Genomic DNA, 17,925 nt, shown 5'->3' on the forward strand with positions numbered 1-17,925 from the left:
AGCGTTTTTAATGCAGTATATCTAGTGACTGAAACCAATTACAAACGGGCCTGGAATGAATTGGTCTTACATGTGTCACCAGGACACTCAAAGGACATACTGAATGGTTCGACGACTCCTTCTACTGTGTAGGAGGGGGGACAGCTTTAGTGTGGGTTTTGACTCAGAAAACAAGGGCAGATGTAAGACCCGACCAGGGAGAGCTGAGTGGCAGGCTTCTGACAGCTTAGCGAAGGCACGTGCACTAAGCAGAGGACAGAGGAGACTCAGATGACATGGAAGACAGAGGCCACGTCAGGAGTGACGGCAACTTCAGAGAGATACATAATTAAAAAGCCAGGAAAGGCACTGACGGGGAGAGCAAATGCTATGTGTGGGTAGGTAAAGAACACATGAGCTCAGAGATGTTAGGAATGCCGCTGTCCTATGTCACCTTGCCACATCACAGCCGGGGGTCGGTCCTGAAGTGCTCTTGGATTTAGAGAGAGAATAAGCAGAGCAGTGAAGAACAGTGACTCCATTAAATTCCAATTCCTCCTGCATTCTGCTTAATCCCTCTCTACCCATGTTTCCTAGGCCGTGACATGGTGACAGTGACCCACCCAGTTAGAGTGCAAGCCCCTCAGTAGAGAGTTGATGAGAGAGTGATTCAGTAGCTGGGTATAGTTTAGGGTCCTATGAGATCAAAGTAGCCATGCAGATTGGGAAGGACGGGACTCTTCCTCATTTTTCACGTGGGGTGAATTTTCTAATTTTTACATTTTTTTTCCTCCTTAAACTTCTGCCTCCTTTAGCAAAGAATTCATAATCTCCAATGGCAGCAAAGCAAGTCAGATGCGCTGCTGGGGGGGGGGGGTTGTTCTATATTATCGGCAGGTCACAGAATTGAATCATCTCAAGTACAAGCCTTATCTGTCTCCATCACTAAATTTAGTCAAGTGAAAGCCTACAGAACTCTTAACGAAAAGCCTTCTCATCTTCTTAGTGAAAATATCTACAACTGACACTAAGAATCTTTTAGGGAGGAATGAAATCAGAGGACTGCCCCAAAAGGGACATTTGCCCTATGCTTTAAATGCCTCCTCTAGAGGGACTGATGGAGGCCCCCACTAAATAATGCTCCATAAAGGTACTGCTCTGATCAGGGTCAGTGGACCACAGGTCTTACTAAACAGTTGAGTATATGCAGAAAAAGCCTAGTACAGTCACCACACTCACAGGAATGTACAGGGAGCCCTGGATTCCCATTCATTCAGCCACACTTACTGAGCCAAGAACTTTGCTAGACTTGAAGATATAAAAACATGAATACACACAGCTGCTTTGCCTCCAGCTAAAGCGATACACCTAAACAAAGAACTCTGGTGTGTGTGTGGGGGGGTGTTAAGTGCTGTGGTCGAAGTATGAACAAAGGGCTGGGGCCAAAGGAAGGAGCCATAAATTCTTTCTGGGAAACCAAGCATCAAGCCCGTGAGGGGAGACAGCTAAGAAGGGGTGGGGTATTTCCTTTCGCTAAACTAGAGATCTTTCTTTACTAGAAAACTCCCTTCTGAAAAGGAAGGTAGTTCATCTTAAGATTTACAAACTATTGTTATCCCAGGAGCTATCTTGGTCCACTGTCCATTTCTCTCGCTTCCAACACACTCTGACATTTCCAGCCATCCTGAGACTATTTTAAAAAAAGAAAAGAAAAGAAAAGAAAAGAAAGAAAAAGAAAAACAAAAAACTCCGTGATGTGTAATCACCACGTCCCCGCAATAATCACCGTACGGGACGATGAGTCCCCTGGCATGAACTTAGATCTCAAGTTCAAAGATGTTTTGAAACAAACACATGGAAAACAAACTTGGGAGAAGCCAGACGTTCTGTGAATGCTGCTTCTTAATGGAAAGAAAAGAAGGGATCACCTGATTATGTCATGGTTCACACTCGTCTTTATGTCTGTGCTTTAAAAGGAGAAGGACGTGTTGAATAGGCGTCTACTTACTGCCGTTCATTATGCATACCATATTCCTACTTATAGCCCAGTTGTGACAAAACCTCCATTGTTCCTTGCACACTAGCCTCCAACTTGAGTCATTCTAATGTAAGCATGAGAAACTCCCGGCTCCCTTTGGGGTGAATTTCCAAATTCCTCTGTGTTAAATTGAGGTCTAATTTTTCCTGTGCCTGGTTTTCACAAGAAGGTCCATTCCACCCCATGTGCTCCCTTTCAGCTGTCAATAAACAGAGGCAGTGAATTCCCCCCACAGCTTGACAAAGCAAGTTAGGCAGAGCCTTTCTCTCCTTCAGGAAAACAGCACATTGATTCCAGCCAGTTCCCAGGGTGCAGCTGGAACAAAGAGATCAAAGGCCCACCTCTCTTTCTCCCTCTACAGCTTTCATTAGGGCCCAGCCTAGACAAACTGCCACAGGTCTCCTTAACACCAGGAGAGGGCCGGACAGACCACCTCATGGTTCAATTCAAATTCATCTGCTTCCTACATCCTAGCGCTGGTCCAGAATGCTAACCATGACAAAACGGCACAATAATATACTGCTCACTAGTTCATCCAAGGTCAGAGGGAGAGAACAGGCTTGGAGGGAAGTCCTAGGCTTCTAGGGCCTGCTGAGCCTCAATGGCCCTCTGACAATCCATAAATAAACTTCTCTCTCTCTTTCTCTCCCTTCCTTCCTTCATGCAGTATCTTTAGGAGTGATGATCCACTTAACGGTCTGAAATTGCTTTCATCCCACTGAACCCAGACTCTCTGGAAACTCTATTCCCAACTTAACTGTCATGCGAGTGTGGTAGAACATCCCCTGGGCAGCCCCTTATCAATCAGTTCCTGTGTTCCAGTGAAACTGCTATACCACAAGCTCCAACTAAAAGGTGTTCATTTCTAACTTGTAGGCTTTCCCAAAAGCACCATCCCCGGGGAAGGCCACACAGCTCAAAGAAGGGTATAGTTTGTATAAATTCTGTTTGCTAAACAGGAATAGGAACAGGGTGGAAACAGTTACCCTGTTTTCCTCTGACTTAGGGAATGCAGCTGGGTAGCTAGGTCATAAATAGTGGTCTCTGTGTGAAGGAGTGTTTGCACATTTGTGGGAGGGAAGAGGGCTAGCCAGGGTGAACCAATGGAGTCTGAAAGAAAATGTGTTTTCCCAAGAGGGGTTACCTCTATTGAACAAACATAATTAAAAGGGTTTCTAAATTTGCCCTTGAATTCAGAACTGCTCCTTTGACTTGACCTTCACCAAACCCTGTAATGAAATGTGTTCATGTCTGTCACTCATCCTGAGTAAACATGAGGAGAGAAGGGTTACCTTTCAAAATTCCTAAACTGAAGAGAAAATAAACAATACTGGAATTGAAGGTATGGAAAACCCACTTCTTGACGCACAACACACCCGTCCCATATACCCAGTTCCAGGTTTCAGGGCTGCCCTGGGGCTCGCCACAAAAATCCAGAGCTCTGAATTCACTGATTCTCATCTATCTTTAACCACTGCAGGGGTGCCACAGAGGGTAGTCAACAGCCCCCTGTGAAAGGCTTATTTTTAGGAATGAGCTTTTTAAAAGCCAAAGCCGTGATTGTAGTAGCACACGCCTGCCATCTCAGCATGGCACTCAGATGTTCATGTTATTGGGTCATGAGTTCAAGGCCAACCTAGGCTCTACACTGAGACCCTGCCTCAGAAAAATAAAGAAGGAAAAAATGAGTTTTACAAAAGGTGGGGGAGGGAAGAAAACTATAAAGGCTGGGAGGGGGTGACAGGTGACTAATGACAAAGACAAGTGACCGTTTTATCAAGAATGTTTAGCTAGATCTGGCCATTGACGCACTTTGGTTTAAGGGGTTACACTAACGTCTCTGTTTTCCTAGTCTTCTGGAATGGAGACAGAAATATCTGTCAAGAATTTCTTTACAAGGAACTGTGAAATTAACACGCCTCCAAAGCTCGCTTCATTATAGGAAGCTGGTCTTATGAACAGCTCCACATAATTGCAGGTCGCTCTGACTCAGACAAGGTTCTCTGGAAACTCATTAAGTTCCTCTAAATCAAATTATTTTTCAAAAGTACTCATAAAATTTACTACTTAAAGAAAGCCCGTGGCAAGGGTCAAAACACACTCATTTGCCTATCTTTCAGAAGCATTTGCAAAGAGCTGAGATATTACAACCTGATCTTCCTTACAGCCAACTAAGACATTAGGAATGTGTTTCTCAGAGTGGAGAAAATGGACTTTGGAAAGGCAAAGAGCTTGCCAATGTCACACAGTACCAGGACAGAAACCCTAAGTGCTCAATCTTCAGATCTCACCCTGCTCCCATTAAACAGACACTCCATCCTATGGATAATTATCCACCGAAGTCCTCTCTCCTCATGATTGAATAAGCAATCATGTTACTGCCCTCACAACAATTCATCTACTAACACTGGGGATCAAGAGAAAGGGACCCTTAAAATACCAGTCTATGGACCACATAATGAAAATACTTTGCCCCCAGGTCATTTATAAAGATATTCCCCTGTGATGAGAGAGGATGAGATGCTGTGGAGGGAATTTTTTTTTAATGGAAGAAAAAGAAAAGAAAGAAATAGGAACTTACGAAGCCAATGGCACTCCGTACCAACCAAGCAGGAACAACCTGAAAGCAAACAAAGGGGTTTCTTTGAATATCACACAACCGTTGAGTGTGTGCCTCGGTTGATGGTAACTTTGAGACTGTTGGAAATTTGAGTTCACTTTTAAGACAGCCTTGACTTAATTTCCCCTGGCGTCAAGATTTCACAAAACTGTATGTGTTACAGCTAAAATTCTGAGAATGCAATTCAGAGTCTTGAGGTATTTTCCGTTTTATTGGGCATATGCATTTACTTCTGCTCACATCACCAGTCGAGATCCAGAACAGGTTCACCACCAGAAGACGCCCCACACACGGCCTTTTCACATCCCAATCACAACCACCACCACCCAACTCATACCTGTTCCAACATTAAACTTGTATCTACTTAATTAAGGGGGAAAAAAGACACCTCTCATACTTGAGAGACTACTACCAAGCTATATATTAAATCGTGATTAAAGAATTCTCTTTTTTATGCATTGGAATAAGTTTCAATTCAGAAACAAAGTTTGTTTCTTCTCATGGCTATTTCTGGATAAAGAGCTTATTTTAAAAGCCAAACTGTTAAAGTGGACATGTTCTCTGAATTCTCGATTCATATTTTCAACATATTTCTAACAAGACACTTTTAGATATGTACCATAGGTCTTTTACATATTACTTCAATTTAAATATATATATGTTATATATTTATATATTATATATATATATATATATATATATATATATATATATATATATATATATATATATATTACTATCACCCCTGAGTGGCCCAAGAGCAAACAAGAGAAAACTAAGACACTGAGAGGCTGAACAAATTATATATAATGAATGTATAATGACACTGTCAATGTTTGGGACCAGATCATTAGCGTCTAGGCTCAACTTTCCCTCAAGATAATCAATGTTAATGACATCAAAATACGTTGTGCTATCACCACAAAGTCCCCAATTATTGTTGGACTTCACCTTAATATAGAGAAATTGAATAGAAAAAAAAAATGTCCCTGCACACCAATAGGAGTGTTTTGTTCTGTTCTGTTCTGTTTTGCTTTGTTTTGGTGAGACAAACTCAGTTTCTATAACCCAAACTGGCCTGGATGTCTCAATTATGTTGTTTCAGACTCCCAAGTATATGTCGCACATTAACCAAACCTGAGAGGTAATTTGCAAAATGAAAATTGTTCTGTATTCAAACACAAAATGATAGAAAATGATAAAAACAAAATAGAAGACAGAGCATACAAGAAGAAGACCCCTAATTAGAACAACAAACTGTTCTGCAGCCCTTGAACTGTGACCCTGGTGATATCAGGCAGTTGCATACAGACAGCCAGGTGGCCCCTTGAAAAAAGGCTCATTCAACAGGGATGATGAGAACTGAAATTTGCAGTCACAGACAAAAAGCGTCAAAATTAGGCTCTTTAGCCAACAGATACATCTAACCACCTAAAGGTAAGATTCAAATAATGATAATAACTTAGTAGAATACTTATCAAGGCAAAAATCTCTGTAGGTTTATTATCCCAATGATATAGCATTATTACTGAAGAATAGTAGCTATTTTCCCTTGCAAAACAAAGCAACCTATTTACACATAATTGTGGCATGTTGGCCAACTCAAGGAGACTTAAGAGGCACATAGCCAATAAGCCACTGATATCCTGTTCCAGATATTCAGGGTATCTGGGCCCTTAATGGTCTTAGGGTCAGAAGGTGGCCAAAGGAAGCAAACTCATCACTAGCATAGGTGGATGTGCACATAAGTTACACATAAAAGTAAAGGACTGGATTGAGTTTCACTTCTATATGAAGCTACCCATTCTTGTTTCTCGCTGTAAGAGATGAAGTCAACTCTACCTCATCTACCTTTTAATCTATCTGTAACTCTAAAACGCTTATGTCTTATTCCACTTGTAGAACTTACTATTAGTTGATGTATTTTAACTAAGCTTTATAGCACCTCTTCAGTTACTCAAACGTGGGAACATGCCCACTTATTAAACGCTGCAACTCTGACAACTTGTTCCCACAAAGACTCCGGAGATTGTCCAGATTCATAATGTCTCCCCATACTGTGGTCATTCCACACGCTCCTCTCTTCCAGCTGCCCTTCCTACTCCTAATGCTTACACACATGTCCACCAACACCCTTGCCTCATGGTTCACTGAGAAAACAAAAGCTATTGGATATACAGACTTCCCTCCAGCCACAGGATGGCATCATCTTAGAACCGGAAGCCATCCTCCACCTTCCAATCTTGACTTTGCTCTATATTTTCATGCCCTCCCTTTCCTCTAAGACACATAACCCCACGATTTAACATACTCTGGTATATCCCAACTTAAAAAGCAAACACTCCTTGACCAAATAGCACCTTACTGCTCTGTTCAATCCACCCTTTCGTTGGCTGAATTACCCATTTTCCTACATTAGCTATTTGTGTAACTTAAGTTTCTTGACAGCCAGAAGAATTGGTGATTCTATCTCTTTGATAAAATTCAATCATGGCTGAAAGGGAATAAAAATCTTTCCCAGCATCACCTTAGTAGAGCAAGCACTTGACCTTGACCACCAGGATTCAGGGACCCAGCTCTTTGTAATAGCTCCTTTCTCCTAGCTGTTCCCATTAGATGGCGCTGTGATAAGAGGCACCCATTCTGAGTTCTATGACCCAGTCCCTATTACCTCTAAGAGATAAGAGAATTTAGAGTTGATGTAAATTTGTTACAAGGCCTGAAAAACTGATTTATCTATCACAACGGGACTATGAGAATTTACATTGTCAAGATAAGAGCCTCAATTCAGGTCATCAAAGAACTTAGAGCCCCTGGTGCTAGCTCAAAGCTGACTTAGCAGTACAGAGCTTGGCACTGGCCTGTAGGTCACCCCACATTCTACTCTCACTTTTCCAGGCACAGAGACAACTGTGCTTCCTCAGATCTGCCATAAGGCCTCTGATCTATTCTCCTGGCTGGACTCTCTCCAGCTGCAGAGTCTCACTGAGAGAGAAGTCCCAGCACCCATGGGACATACTATGTACTTGGCAGGTTCCTAAAACCATGGACTCTCTTAGGCATGGGGGTGGGGTGAAGGCAAGGGTATCATTTGTTCGAGGTTGGCCTTTACTATGTAGTGAGAACTAGTTAACAGACAATGTTTAGCAGATTGTGAAGGGCATAGGCTCAGGAAAATGTCACTAAATTAAATGACCTAGGGGCTCAGGGCAGGGGAAGGACTAAATAAAGGTTAAGCTTTCTAAGAGGAACCAGGGAGTCCCAGATGGCTTCATTTTTTAAGTCAAAAAGGAACCCCAGAAATAAGACAATAGATCTATGGCATTCGTCTGAGGACCATACCTCAAAGGGGAAAAAAAAATAGAACTCAAGGGCTTGTTTCTTTGCACACATGACTGCCTGAAAACACAATATATAAATAAATACCTAAGAAGCCGTCCAAGTTTGGAAGACCATTGTGCTGCCAAGACAAAGGCCTCTTGGGTTGAAGTGTTAAAATGACCCTTGGGCCCTTGTATTTCCACTTGTAGGAAGTGAGTGAGAAAAAAAAAAAAGGTTAGTCCCCCGAGTGAGGCAATTTCTCTAACCTTCCCTTCCACCTGTGACTAAGAACAGGAAGATTCTCGAAACAATGGCCAGACGGCTCGGGGACTAGGAAGAAATATTCTGCTTCCTCTGGGGTATCCTGTCTCAAACCTGCTGGATTTCAATCAATGACACTTTCAAGTATAAACTTTAAAAAAAAAAATTGCAGACTAGGTTTGGATCTGTATTATATATATATAATTCCAAAGAGATGTCAGGAGTCCCTAATTTTCCTGTACACCTCATATTTCAGAGCCTCACACTGAACGGCACAGCCCTATGCTCTACATAGCATCCTCTAGGGCAATAAGCATCTTTCATGGGCTTTTAAAGAGGAGCTCTCTAGACTGCAGTCTCTCTAGAGCACAGCAAGGTATTACACTCAAAGTATGCAAGGCAGGCGTACTTTACAGAAGGCCTACCAAATGATCTGCTCTATACTTTATAAAAGCTCTCAAGATCTCAGCCAGAAGCCATGATAATGGCTTTGTAAATAATAATAATGATAATAATACTAATAACTGACATTATGCCTGTTAAGATACATGACGGGGAATGAGAGACAGCATCATAAACACAGGAGCAGCTTGTCTCCATTTTGTTTTCTGCCTGTGGATGACTCACGTACAAATGGAAAAGCCCATCACACCCCTCTGTCAGAGTACAACCCCCGGGGAGACTACATCTAGCGACCCCACTGGTCCAGAAGTGATTAAGGTTACAGAAGGCTAGAAGGGTGGGGCCCTATTTCAGTGGTCAGAAAGTTAAAAAAAAAAAAAAAGTTCAAATATTTGTTAAAAGTCAGCAATGCAGAGATAGGAAAACACAAAAAGTGGGGGGAACCAGGCTAAAGGTGTTGTGTGTGGTAGAGTACCTGCCTAACATTTTCAAGGCCTTGGGTTTGAGTCCCAACACTACACAAACAAATAAACAGAAACAATGAAATACCGAGTAAAGTATGGTTTCCCCCGTTTGTCTGAGCCCAGTGAAGAATATTTAAAACTCATTCATTAACAACAATAGACATTAGAAGAGAAATCTGAAGGAGGCCTGAACTGGTTGGTCCACACAGTTAGCATGGTCTCAAACATCAGAGGCTGAGCAGCACACTGGCAACAAAGACAGAGGTACCTCTATGCTTGCTTTACTGTAAATATTTCCACTCAGTAATTTCATTTATTAAGTCTTTTATTTTTAGCACCAAGTCAATACCACATGGACAAGCAAAAAGCTTTCGAATCAGACAAACCAGTCTTGCAACTTATTAACTATACGGCGTGGGGCAAGCTTCTTGATCTCTTTGCTGAGTTTCTTCACAATTGAAAAAAGAGAGAATTCGACTTACCTTGCAAAACCAAACACAATTACCATGGGTACTTAATAGTGGGCGCTATTGAGCAATCGTGTTTTATATGTTAAGAACCATGCAGGGCGTTTGCACAGAATCCCTAAGAACCTGACCAGCTGGAAACGACATGTAGATTTTTTTTAAAAAGGGGGAGGGGAATGACAAAATCTAACAATTTAAGAAGAACCATAGATCACAAATAATAGGGTTCTGATTAACTAGAAGGATTATCCCATCGCCTCAGAACAGGATCTAGAAAGTTTGGCTGACAGATTAGTGGAGGTGGCTGTACTAAAGGTAAGGGAATGGCAAGGGGAGGAAAGTATCCACTGACCCAGGAGAATGAATGTTCTGGAACAGGTGAGAGGTGGTGACCACCTGGCCAGGGGATTTAGTCTAAGGAGCAGTAGATATGGGGAGACCAGCAAAGAAAGCTGGGGGTGAGCAACGAGGGGCCACTGCCCAGCTAGGAACAAAGACCCTCTTTTCACAAGGACTAGGATGGGAGAATGTCTTAGAGTGGTCCTTCCTCTTGATGTGAAGGGCATGAAAGTACAGCAAAGAATATTACACAAAGACTCAGATAAAAATCGCTCCAGAAAGTCTGGAAGGTTGCCACATCAGTTGCTAAGATCTTGTGCAATACTCTTTTAGGAATCTCCCATTGTCTTCCTTGCTATAGTCAAAGGACAGTTGCTTTATGACTCATGAGCATCATGCTAGAAAGTATATCAAATCCCAATCATAGATATATGCCCAAAGTTTAATTAACATGGGCTGATTTGATGACTAAGCAACAATTTAGAACACAGTAATATATTAGATGCTAAGAAATCAAAATAAATTGAATGTGACTTAGAGGACAGGAACAGTTCCTAACCCTCAGCAGCATCCTCACCAACTTCACAGGAGCGATTCCATTTCCCATACTTTATGGATGGGAAAATGAAGATACTGAGAAGCTAAACAACTCCCCAAGATACCATGTGACCCCAGAAAAGATACAAAATGGAAGAAGGGTAAAGACTTTGTAATATTCAACACCCAGATCTAGGCCATCTACCTAACTCTGAAAACACACTCATCTAAATTGAAAGGTGTTCCTAACAGTAGCCAAATTACAGTTAATTGACAACAGAGTAATTTTATGGCATGTATGTAGAGGACTTATACACGTGAACTGTATTAAAAGGTCATGGCATTAGGGAGGTTGAGAGCCACGGGCTTAAAGTATTATGCCAATGTTAACTTATTTTTGTAAATGTATAATGGCTCTCTAGGACATTAAGACAGGGAAGTGGGTGGAGAATGTACAGGAATACTCCACTATGTTGGAAAATCTAAAAATTCTATAATTTTATAAAATTCCTATTATTCTAAATTTAAGGTTTGAATTTACTTTTTTCAATCTGTTTCCTTTTTCTTGCCTTATTGTATAGGCAAGAACCTCCCAAACTCAATTTAACAGACATTTTAAGGCTAGACGCCCTTTCTAAAATTATTTTTCTCTTCACATGTGAAATAATTGTGCACCTAGGAAATCCTTCCAAAGATAGACACTACTCAAGTAATGAGTGGATTAGGCAAGGCAACAAAATACAAGATCAAGGCACAAAAACCTACAGTTTTTATACTGAACAAGATAAATGGAAAATAAAACTGGGAGGAAATTTATAATAACATAAAATGTCCATAATGAGACTTAATAGTGTATAAGTCCTCTACATAGTAATCTATAAAATAATGAGAATAATTAAAGAATTTATACTACATTCATAAATAGCAATTTTTCATTGTGATATCAATGGATATGTCAATGGTCAATTTCCAAAAATTATTCTGTACAGCCAGTACAATAATCATAAATAAAACTCTGAAAGACTCTTAAAATGGACATCCATAAAATCACTCTAAAGTTTATACACAAATGCAAAGAAATTCTTTGAAAGTTATGAAAAACACCCAAGGGTGGAGAGATGGGTGACCCCGTGGACAAAACGCTTGCCGTGCAAACATGAGGACTTTAGATCCCAGCACTCACGTAAAAAGTGAGGCCTTGCACCTCAGTACTGTGGAAGGAGAGACAGGTCAATGGGTAGGGCTTGCTGGCAGTCAGTCTAGCAAAAGGGTGAGCTCCAGGTTCACCGATCCTGTCTCTAACCCCAAGATGGAGACACATGTTGACCTCTGGCCTTCATGTTTGCCCATATCAGGAAGTGTACCTGCATATGTAACACACACACACACACACACACACACACACACACACACGGGAAGGGGCGATTGGAGAAGGTACAAGACCTTGCCAAGGGCTTTAGGTCTAGAAATGAAGCCTTACTAGAAATACTTGTCTAGTAAGCACAAGGGCCCTTTTAAAATGCCTAGCATAAGAAAAACAAATAAAACAAAAAACAAAAAAACAAAAATCACTGTCAACCATGTTAAGATAGGCTGACATTAACTTGAGAATTGAACAAGCAATCTAAGTGGAAGAGAACAAATTCATAAATAGACCCAATTACATGATCTCCCTCTTTTCCTCAAAGATCCTATTATTCAATGAAAAAAAAAGGATTGTTTTCAATTAATTGAGATAGTAGTTGTTTGCCTACATGAAAAAAAACCAAAAAGCCATCTTGATCCTGACCTGGATCAAATGGTAGCACTCACATGCCCACTTAAAGCCTGAAATACTATCTCACAGAAGCCACAGGCAAGTGAGACTGTGAAATCATCTATGGGCAAAACTCACAGAAACGCTCTGCTCTCCACCCCCAAAACATCCTGATAAACAGGACTTAGGAGAAGTAATGCTGCTTATCAAAAGGCACAATTAAATTAGGCTGTGTATGTAACTCCATGACAAAACCATTTCCTAGCCTGTGCCAGGCCCCAGACACACACATGCACACACACACGGTTGGGGTGGGGGAGTATGAGAGAGTGAGGGGCAAATAACAAACTAAATTCCAGAGGCAAAAAAATATTTATAGACAGGCCAGGTGTCACAGACCTGTAATCTTAGTACTCTGGGGGCAGAGGCAGGTAAACCTCCAAAAGCTCAAGGCCCACCATATTTACATGGGGAACTGACAACATCCCAGATCTACACAGGGAAACCTTGTCTCAAAAATAACAATTTGTAAGCATGTACCTGGTGAATCTCCCTTCCAGACTATATTAGGAATTAACAAAAAATTTTAATTGGCAAAATATGTAAACAGGCACTTCTTCACGGAGAATTTGTGATGTCCCAGCACTCAGAGGTGGGGGGGTGGGGCCTTTAAAGCTAGCCTGGACTACATACTAAGTTCTAGGCCAGCAAGCACTACCTAGTTTGACCTGTCTCCCCCCAAAAATGTAAATGTCACTCATTATAAATACTCGTGATAATGCAACAAACCTATACAAAGGCCATAAATTCAACTTCTTGGGCTGTGCAGATTGCATGTCCCTTATCATCTGGTATCTTTAAAAGTCATAATAGCATAAGGCATTTTTTTGAATAGGACCTGAGTCCACACATAGAATGTACTTTATTCTTTTGTTTGTTTACTTCCTTATTTGGAGAGCTGGGTATTGAACCGTGAGCCTCAGGAGGCTGGACATAAATGTGCTGAGTTGTATAACCCCCACTCCCACCCCCACCCCCACCCCCCACCTAGGTCTCATACATGCTTGAGGCATGTAGCCTGAAAGCATATCTATATATTATTTTTATTCACTTGCATTTGACTGAAACTTATCATTTAAAGCCAAGTGTGCAATTTTCCACTTGTGGCATCTCGGTGCCCCAAAGCTTTGCAGCTTCAAAGGGGACCAGGTTTTAAGACTAGGGACATTCAATCTGTAGCCAAGAGACATATCTCCCCCGAGTGAGTTTCAAAAAACATTTGGGAATGGAGATATACCTCTGCAATTAAGAGCAAACCAGGCTCTTTCCCAGCCCACCACACCCAGTTCCCAGTACGTACTGGACCTCCAGCTCCTGGGTGATGCCAGCGTCTCCAGCTCCTGAAAGTACCTGCACTTACCTGCTCGAAGCCCCGAAAATATACACAGATGTGCATAATTTAAATACAGTAAATTCATTTTTTTAAAAAAGGAAGAGCGTTATAGCAACTTAATTTGTAACAGCCCAGTAGGAAAAAGAACTCAAATGCTCATAAAAAAAATATAAAATGGATAAAGCGTATACCGTTGAAGTGGAGCAAATGAACTAGGAGCCAGAAAGTGCTTTAGGCTTTGTGGGTCTGATGGTTCCCCAGTAATAAATACAGAAGCCATTCCAATAAAGCTCGCTCTATGAATGTATGTAACGGGCTGGAATTGGCTAACAGGCCAGTTTGCCAGTCCCACATATAAAGGGATAACAAACAAACAAATTTTACAGTGTAGCAGTAAATTGCTCCCAAGAACATAATGTGAGCCAAAAAAAAAAAAAGTTTATGGTGACTGAAAATCAGGACAGCTGAGTCGGGGGTGGGGGGTGGTCCTCCATTGGAAGAGACAGGGATGCAAAGGGTGTGTGACCACATCTGGATTGTCACATAGGCATGTACATGAGTACTTTTCATCAGGGCCACACCCATTAGCTTTTCTGCCCTTTCCACGTTTTGTATTTGTACAAGGAGCTTGTAGCTCAATTTGGAGAAAGGGGCAAGTTTAGTGGCTAGAATGTGGACCTAAAGAAAATAATATCCACAATTCAACATGGATAAAAACATAAATGCCAGATTAAAAACAGGTGAGAAATTTTAATACATCTAACCATGGCTCCTAGAAGAAAAAAAAAAAAAAGTGGGTGCTCAAGGGAGAATGAAGTCAAGGATAAAAACTCCCTAGGCTTAAAAAAATAACCTCAGGTAAAAGCGCCAATCCATACATAGGCACACAATACATATGTTACTGTCCACAGAAAGCCTTTGACCACACCTTCATCATCATACAAGGAACAATTTAGACCGTAAAGCAACTCTCAAAAGCAAACAAGCCAGTGGCACTGATACATGGGCTAACTGCGCTGCAAGTCAGGCTTCAGTAATAAGAGGGGAATTTGCCACGCCTTCCACACCAGGGCTAGAGAACACCTCTCAAACACTCACAGTAAAAGGGGAAAAAAATCCCACAGTGAAAACAAGTTTAATTCTTAAACAGAACCACATAGTACATGTAAAGCAACAGGATATAAAAAGCTGTAATACTTTCAAATGATAGGCACAGAGCCTAGAAGCCCAAACCTAACCAATCTGAGCAGCGCCCACGGCAGGGGGGGGGGGGGGGCTGCACCAAGTCCCTGGCACAGAGACAACTGCCTTTCCAAGTTAAAAAAATAATGATAATATAAAATAAAATACTGTTTATCTTATACTATCTTCACCACATAAACAAAACAAACACCCACGAGTACGTGTGTTCCAGAACCGCTGATAGGACACAAACCGTAAACACTTTAGAAATCATTGTGGAATAAATTTTATTAACGGCCAAGGGTGTTTTTTTTTTCTTTCTCCTTCTTCTTTTTCTAAATCAAGACACACATCATAAAGACGAATGTCTGTTTAGTATCTGAAATTTTCTTCAACCATGACCTGTACCCAGAACAATGTTCCCCAAGAGAAATGTCTGCAATGTTGGAAATGTCCTGATCTGTAATGTAGAGGCGTGTAACATAATAAAATATAAAGTTACATGTGGAGCACAAAAAACATGGCCTGGAGCCATCGAATAGCCAAGATGGGGATAAACATGCCAGCATCTTACAGCCCGGAGGGGAGGATTACAAAGTCTGGGTGCCTCCTGGGCTTTTCAGTTTTTACTTTTTTTTTCCCCCTTTACAATAGCAAAACCTCATTTGAGCTTAATTGCTAAATAAAATATAATTCCAACCCACAGCAAAGTTACTTTTAAAATGAGCACACTGGGTGATTTCAATTTTCATAAGTTATTTAAAAATATTTTTAAAATGTTTACTGTATAGGAACACCCGATGGATTTAATGAACAGCAATGTGCCCACTAGAAAAATAATCCATTATTAATGCTGTTACGTTACCTAGGTAACTCTCCCCTGATCTTTATGACGCAATGGAAAATATGAGATTTCAAACCCTGTCCATTCGGACTTCTTCCCTTTCTTTAATATACTGGTGATAGAGGGGGTAACATTTAGATCTACGTGTATCATTAATAGTTATTAACCCTGAAAAACCGCTCTAGCAGTCAGGAAATGAGGCCGTTTTCAGAATCCCAGGGATTCTCAGTACTCACTCTCATCTTCCGCCCCTTAATTTACATTTTTCCCTTTATGACTTTTAATATCACTCTGGGTCCCTAAACAATAGCTTTGCTTGCCCGGTACTAAATTTTACAGAGATGAAATCATGCAATATTCAGTAACTTGTTTTTAATTTCTTCCCCTCCACACCGTGAGGGGTCTGTATAGGAACACAAAACTACTTTATTTGCTCCTGGGCCACGTTCCATTTTATGACTGGTACATAATTTATATTTCCCGGTCAGACGGACGTGAACGCGTCGTCCAGCTTTGTGGTACCACACAGTAAGGCTTTTTGTACCTGTACTCTGGTGCATATGAAAATTTATCTAAGGGCCGTGGCTTTTAAACTTTTTTTGACCATGACTCAGAGTAAGGAATGGTGTTTTAGAACAGCCTTACATACATTCGTGTGTATGAACAGGGGTGGGGTGGGGCGGGGTGGGGGGGCTTGTCATAAGACAAAGACCCTCGGACTTGAGACACATTCTGACATTTTAAAAGTCCGTTTGTGGGTTTTTTTTTTTTTCTTCAATTCTTATCGCTGCCCCCTTAAGTAATTTCACGATTCCCAAATACGGGCTGCACGTTTGGGACAACGCTGCCCAGTTTAGTGTGAGGAAATGGGGCAGCGAGGTCGGGAAATGCTTTGCCAAACGCCGTCCACTCTGATTTTTGACTTAAGTGAACGTTCCCATTTATCAGTATAAAATTTTCCCACTGTTTTAGAGCAAAAAAAAAAAAAAAAAAAACCGCGAAACGACAGATTTTTATCTTTTCATACGTCGCTCAAATATTAATCACTTACCACTCGCCAAGTGAGCAGGCACGGACTCCAACCGGGACCTGTGGGTTAAAACAGAGAGAAGGGGAAAGGGTGGGGGGCGCGCTTCGGGCGAGCAGCACCTCGGCGAGGCCCCAGAGGGTTAACCGGAGCTGCCTCGAAGGGTGGGGTTAGCGGGAGATTCCTAGAAGAAGAATTTACTCTGGGACGTTTCTATTTTTAATTTTTAACTCGACTCCTAAAACATCGAAGTAGCGCATTTGTTGCGAGGGGGATTCCCGACATTTTTTGGAGCCCTTTTCTGGTCCAAAGCCAAAAAAAACAAAACCCTTACTGGCGACCTGAAAGTTGATGTGCAGACTGGAGGGGGGGAAAAAAGGAAAAAGAAAAGCACACAAGTTGCGCTCTGAATTCTCCTAGGAATTCTTAGGAGTCCAGCGTTTTCAAGTAGCTTTAAGGACACAAAGCGAGGGCTCCCCGTTCTCGCTAAAACACCCGAATAAGTGTTCTGTCCCCCCCCCCAAAGGAACACAAATCGCCTCTCCCCAACTTTTAGCCGTTTTGGCGACTTCTGAGCGTTGCGGGGTTGTAAGGACCGCGATTAAATGCCGCGTAGCTCACGGGCTGGGGCGCGGGTGCGAGCCAGCGCGGCACGAATGCCCGCTTGGAGGGACCCAGAGTCTTTCGCTGCATCTCGGGGTGCATCTGGGACACCCAGGATCGGAGTTCGGATCACCTCGGAGCCCGAAGGGCCCGGGACCTTACCGTACGCGCTCTGCGCGGCAACCCTCCCCGCGGCATCGCCACACCGCGTCCCCGTAGCGCCCCGGCTGTCACCGACTTACCTATCCCTAGCCGGACTCAGGCGACACCGTCGGTCGGCAGGCAGGCAGGCAGATCGGCAAGCAGGCAGGCCGGCTGGCAGGCAGGCAGGCAGGCAAGCAGGCACAGCCTAAGCAGCCATGACGGCGCCCAGGAGATGCCCGCTCTCCACTCCGCTTCGCCGCGAGCCCCGGTGCCCGCGGCTGCAGCTCCCGAGCGTTCTCCCGCCTGCCAGGCGAGTGAGGCTGGAGAAAGCCCCGGCCGAGACTAAATCAAGGCTCTGGGCGGTCCCCGCCCCAGCCGAGTGACAAATCGGAGACGCCGTGGGCTTTGCCGCGCAACAAGCCAGCCAAGGGGATGGCTGCACGAACGAGGCTGCGGGCGGGGCTGCGAGAGGAGCGGCTCCCCCCTCCCTGGTGTCACGTGGGGGAGAAGGAGGCCCCGTTGGGGCTCGGGGGGTCGGCGGGGGAGGA

At 42.6% G+C, this 17,925-nt stretch overlaps 1 protein-coding gene across 4 annotated transcripts in view; it reads right to left on the minus strand.

Moving 5' to 3' along the window:
• Positions 1–17,674, minus strand: part of PLAGL1 (PLAG1 like zinc finger 1) — a 35,578-nt gene extending 17,904 nt beyond the window's left edge. For all 4 annotated transcript variants that reach the window (XM_080941621.1, XM_080941622.1, XM_080941623.1 and 1 more), the window contains exons 1-3: positions 17,476–17,674; positions 16,655–16,692; positions 4,599–4,637 (exon numbers count right to left, since the gene is read on the minus strand). The gene's annotated coding sequence lies outside the window, so the exon portion shown is untranslated. The remainder of the gene's footprint in view (positions 1–4,598; positions 4,638–16,654; positions 16,693–17,475) is intronic.
• Between the last annotated feature and the right edge of the window lie 251 nt (positions 17,675–17,925).

This window comes from Micromys minutus, assembly GCF_963924665.1.
Source record: "Micromys minutus genome assembly, chromosome: 30".
Lineage (NCBI taxonomy): Eukaryota > Metazoa > Chordata > Mammalia > Rodentia > Muridae > Micromys > Micromys minutus.